Below are 6,006 nucleotides of genomic sequence, written 5' to 3' on the forward strand. Positions count from 1 at the left end.
CCCGGCCCGCCCCGGCCCGAGGGGGAGACCCCCACCCTCAGCAGGAGCAGCCAGAGCCCCCCCGGCTTCCAGCGGTGCCCGGTGCCGCCCCCATACTGCTGACACTCTGGTTTGTGGCCAGAATAATTCATACTTCCCGTTGTTTTTATCTGCCCCTCCCAGATGTTCGTATTCCAAAGGTTGGTATTTCGTTGTCCGCTCGCTTTCCCCCTCCATCAATCCACGAATGCCCCTCGCCTCTTCTGTGTCCGCCAAAGTACTCAGCGAGGAAATCTGTGGAGGTGAAATTTGTGGATTATTCTGACAGGTGTTCAGTCCTGTCCCCGGCCAGCCCCCAGAACCCAGGGAGGTTATGGTTTGCCCCTCCGAGCGCAGCTTCCCATGGCGCTGCCGCTGGATTGCCAAGGAAAGGGGGATGCTCCTTGCCCGGGGTCTGACACGGCCCCGGCTCCCTGACCCGCTGGCTCCCCTGGGCATCCGCCGGGCTGCCTTTGAAGGGGTCACGCTGTCCTTCGGAAACAGGAATAGGAACATAAACTGCTAGAAATTTACAACTTCACTCCCTCTTTGAAAGCATCAAGAGGGCTGAGCTTTGTGGATGAGAAATTTCTGAGCGTTATGTGGTGTCTGTTCCTTCCAATGCTTAAACGATCTCCTGCAATACTAAAGAGGTTATTTGTATTCCCCAATACTTCATGGACAGTAATTATTACAGGTGGCAAATTCCTTACTAAACTGTTTTGACAAAAGGACAGGACTCCACCAAAAAAAACAAAACAAAACCAAAACCAAAACAACAAAAAAAAACCCACCAAAACCAACCAACCAACCCCAAAAAAAACCAAAACCAAAATAAAACAAAAAAAACCCCACCAAAATAAAACAAACCCTGCATGCTCCTTTCCAGTCATACTGAAGTTTTCACCTGGTATCCAGTACTGAAAGTCAGCTGTTTCCAGAAAATCTGGTATTTAAAGAGGACGGAACAGCTACTTATTTTCCCACAAGCAGTAATACGAACTGCATGCTCAGTGTGGAGCTAAGAGTCATTTGGAATAGGATTTTTTTTAGCCTGCAGCTCCTGCTGATCTTGGAGAATTTGAAAAGAGTTTTTTTAGCCTCTCAAATGGAAAATCTTCAGAGAGGTTCCATGTGTCAGATCAGACTGTCCTTTGTTTGAGCTTCTAACTGTGGCTGCAAGGCACTCTGCTTCTGTACTTACCTGTTCATATTGACATTCAGTTGTAGATGAAGATTTTGCAAATAAGCTGGGGTTTTTTCCTTACTAGGGGAAAAAAAATAGTAGGGAAAAATACTTTTTTCCTTTTTCTTAGTTTGCCACTTCCTCTATTGTTCGTTGAAAGCTTGTGATCTGATACTCTCATTGTTAACCTGACTCTGAAATCCACAACATTTAGTTAAATAGATGTTTTTATGTCTCCGCTGTTTATATTTGCTGGATAGATTTCTTTATTATTATTCTCCTGTTCTGGAAGCTGCTGTGTTTGATTTCAGCAGTGATGAACCCATTCCAGGTTATCTTGTCTGTCTTACTGATAGAGGCAGAAAAGCACCTATGAGAATTTCTGGGTTACAGAGGAAAAGACACAGAAGGAAAAATTAATTAAATTCCCGGCAACAAAAAGCCACAACTAAATTTTAGTGAATTCTAATTATATCACAAATGATCTTAAAAGTTCAGCAATGCAGACTCAAAGGTGTTTTCCAGCCCTTGTGTACACCATGACCTTTTGTGCAGTGTGTTGTGGTGAGAGGGGGCTCCCATCTGGGAGCAGATGCTTCCGCTTACTCTGCACCTGAGATGGCAATGTTTCCTCTTCATTTGTAGAAAAATAAATAAAATAAAATTAAAAGGCAGAAATTGTTCTCTCGTGCAGCAGAGATAACTTTTCCCTTTAATGAAGTCCACTTGATTTTGGGTTTTTGACACAGGCTAGCCCCTGGCCAGAAAGGCTACAGATTGTCATCTTGCACTTCCCCAAAGCAAGAATACTTTAGTGTCTGTGTTTGGGTGCTGTTCCCAAGCACGGGCATCCCTGGTGGAGCACTGGTGTGCAGTGTGAGTGCTGTCAGAGCAGACCTGTAGATAGCAGCAGTGCTCTGGTGCTTGCAGCTCAGCCCGAGCTGCTGGCCACAGAGCACCCCCAAGGACAGTTTGGCTCTCCACTCATCCCCTCACAGCTGTCAGCTAAAAATCAAAGTGTGATTCAATTTAAAATAACAGTCTCTTCAAGTCTTTTCTGACTAACTGCACCATCTCACGGGAAACAAACGCCAAACCCCTATGTTTTAAATCTAGGTCACGAAAAACAGAAGTACAGCCGTCAAAATGGGGAGGGTCAATAGTAATCAATACCTGTGCAATTATTCCTTGTGTTGTGTCACACTAGGTTACTCCACAATGCCATTTTTACCAGCAGACTTCAAAACCCAGTAAATACTTTACAATGCAGCCACCAAGTCTCTCAGTCCAGCAGGTGTTTGCTTTTATGATGTGCTTTTGGAGACTGTGTGTTCTGTTTGGGCAGAAATTGTGGGATTGCTAGGTGAGCTTGTATTACATGTGTCCTGCAAGTGGTCAGATCCCAGGATCGTGATGGTTCTTTAAGTATTTCCAGTTTTTATGCAGCAATTGCTTAAAACTGTTTGAAAGTTTTAAATTTTTTTCAGGTAGCTGTAATTTTGTACTTTTAAATATACTACATAAAGGAAAATTTGGGATAGATAGGCATGTGACTAATGAATAGACATGATTGCTGCAAAAGTATAATTAAATAACTCTAGTTACTTTACAGAACTTGGCAGGAAATAATTGAAAATGTCTTTCCTTTTACCATTTCAACTTCCAATAACCTGAATAGATTATAGGTAGCTGTGAACCATTCCAAGCAAAGATGGTCAGTCAAAAAGACAGTGATTTCACCCAAATGAAAGTAAAAGAAAGAGATATATTACAAAGAGATTGTTAACACAATTGGGATGAGGGGCAGGTTGGGATGGAGCACAGTGGGCACCTGCAGAGCACAGGTTTCCTACACAACAGAGAGTTGGCCATTGATTTATTCCTTTTAAGGTGAGTGTATCTGATAATTTTGCAGTGCCCAAGACATCTAATCCTTACTGCGCTCAGGTATGACCCCATGGAATTCTGTGAAACCTCTAAAGCAGCTACAGAAATCTTTCCACTGTGTTTAAACACAGGATGCACACTAATATCTTCTTCTGAATGTATCCTGATTCTTCCCTTCTGAATGTGGCACAGATTGTCTTGGAGTCTTTATTTGAAACAATTATTATGCTGAAAAACACTTCAGATACTGGATATCAGCATGGTGATGGGTTTACCTTGTGGATTTTGAGACACCTAAGGCATGTTTATTTAATGTTTTTCTAATGTCCACCATCAACACATTTCCATAACGTGGCAGCTAACCCTGTGTTGACTGCAATCTATTCAGACAGGAAATAGAACAGTGGTGAGAAAAAGAATTTGAAATTACCCAGGTTCCTAGGGGAAAATGGCTTGAAGACAAATTGTGCAAAAGGAAATTGCCCCATTTTCTCCACAGTTTGGGCAGGGCTTCTATAGCTAATGATCACAGTAGCTGGGTTGCTGTCAGGGTTCATTCCCCAGGCTTGGATTAGGAACATGTTTCTGCCTAGGCACAGCAAGAGGTGCAACAGCCATGCCCTCCCAAGTCTTTGTGGAGTTTTCTGCCAAGTGGGATAGGCCCAGCCATGTCACAAAGGAATATGATTATGTATGGGATCCCAGAGATATTGATTTAATAATTCAACTTTATGAGTCTCCTAACTTTGCCCTTAGTAAAAAAACTAGCATTCTTCATACTTTTCATGATGTAACTTTTGGGACCAAACATAGTTATCATCTCCAACACAGTACACTCTTCTTGGTTGCTCTGGGAAATTCCTCTAGGTCTAAATACAGGAGGATTTTTTTATTTTTTTTTTTTTCCTGGTTTCTGAACTTAAACAGGGACATGGAAATAAGTACAAGAAGTTTCCCTTGATGCTTGATAATTTTTTTTCCTAGCCCTTTATTGCTGTGTGTATAATCAGGAGCTGGAGCATGTATATTTTGAGATGATGGTGGGAGATTAAATGCCTGTTGCTAGAACAGCTGTGTTATTGCACGTGGCTTGGTTTTCACAGTTTCAATGTGGATAATGATGTGAAGATTATGTGCTTCCAGTTTCAGTTCTATAAGGAAAACTTTCTAGAAACTTTGCCAATCCACTGTTTAATGTACATGTGTGCTTGAAGCCTTCACGTTTTTCATGTCTTCTTAGACACAGCCAAAGCCTTTTGAAAACTGCTGTCTGAATAGATGGTGTGCAAATGGTTTTCCTGTCCAGCCAAACCCCAAGATAATCTCCAGAAATAAACCCAAACATCTAGAAATTACCTTTAAATTGGAAAATGTGGGTTTCAGTGGCTGTTACTGGCAGCACACATGGGGAGGTGGGGGAGAGCAGGTCTTGTTGCCAAAGGCCAGGGTGAAGGGCAAGGCTGGAGACAGGCAGCTCCTCTTGTGGGCCGTGTGGTGCCTTGAGCCAAGTGACCTGCTGGCAGCTCAGCCTCTGTCCAAGAGGAATCAGACCTGGCTGGCCAGTCTGTGCTCTGAGATCACCCAGTAACTAAAGATGTGGAAAGGAGGAGCCTCTCCAGACTCCCTCAAAGATGGCTCCTGGCTGTAGTGATCTGGGCAGGGGAGCACCTTCAGGGTTGGGGACCTGAATGTCCTCACTCCAGCTGGGAGTTGCTCCAGGGATTCCTGCTTGCCTATGAAGCCAACCCATAACTCTGTCTGGCAGCAAAGCCCAGGGTGCCAGCTCCACCTCTGTTGTGGCCCCCAGCTCCTCACAGATGGCATTGCAGTACCCACTGTCCAGCCTGAGGTAGAGGCTGCACCCAGAGCAGAGCTGACCACACACACCGGTGTCCACCATACATGAAAACTGATGGAGATGCAGCATGGGATTTTGGACTTTGGTAAAAGTTTCATGAAAAGCTAGGCTTAGGTAAAAGTGTCATAAAATACAAAATTAAATTGTTTATACTAGAGAAGGCGGTAAGGGGAAAAAAAGGCTGAGAACAGTCTTACTTGCTGTTTTGTAAGACTGTTTGTTGTGCGATCTTATTACAGCTCAAAAGTTAGGTTTTTTCATTTTTGCTTTTTGCAACTTAAAAGTTTACATTCAAATAACATGTAATAATGATAAATATATATATAAAATAATTATATAATAAATAGCATATGATACCTAATAAATACAATAACTAATAATGATAATGATAATAATAATGATAATAATATACAAATATATCTGTACCTTATCAAACTTGATAGCCCTGTCACCCTATGCAACTGTTTATGGATACCAGGACAAGCTTTAGGAGTAATACCAGGACTTGAGTAGAAAGGAGCTCAGGAGAAAAAAATTATTTTACCCAAATAAAATTATGTTATATCAGTAGCTCTGAAAACATTTGAATGTTGCATCATTTTGCATTTCATGGCACTGCTGATGCATAAAGCAGGAAACTGAGAATCTGGGTCAAAACAGCGATGCAGTTTGCTTTCTGAGAACAATGATTACAATTATAGTGCCTTTTCCTTGCAGAGGAAGCATGGGTTAATATGTTAACATTAGATGAGCATAATATGTTAGGGTTATCCCAGAAGACATCTTACTGGAATTACAGATGCCAGGCATTTTCCAGTGCCTTGTCAAAAGCACAGCTCACTGCCAGTTGCCAATTTAAAGATGTGTATGCATTGTGGCAGGTCAATATTTTTCTAAAATAAATAAGAACCTAACCTTAGAAAGAGTGCAGGAGCTTTATAACTAACATTTTGTGGACTGTAATTGCTCTAGTGGTTGTTCAATGCACTGCAAATGCCCGGTATGGATGGCTGCTTCTCCTACCAGCACAGGGCATCAATGACCATTTGCAAGCCAG

Source organism: Cyanistes caeruleus, chromosome 5 (genome assembly GCF_971803275.1).
Source record: "Cyanistes caeruleus chromosome 5, bCyaCae1.hap1.1, whole genome shotgun sequence".
In the NCBI taxonomy this organism is placed as follows: domain Eukaryota; kingdom Metazoa; phylum Chordata; class Aves; order Passeriformes; family Paridae; genus Cyanistes; species Cyanistes caeruleus.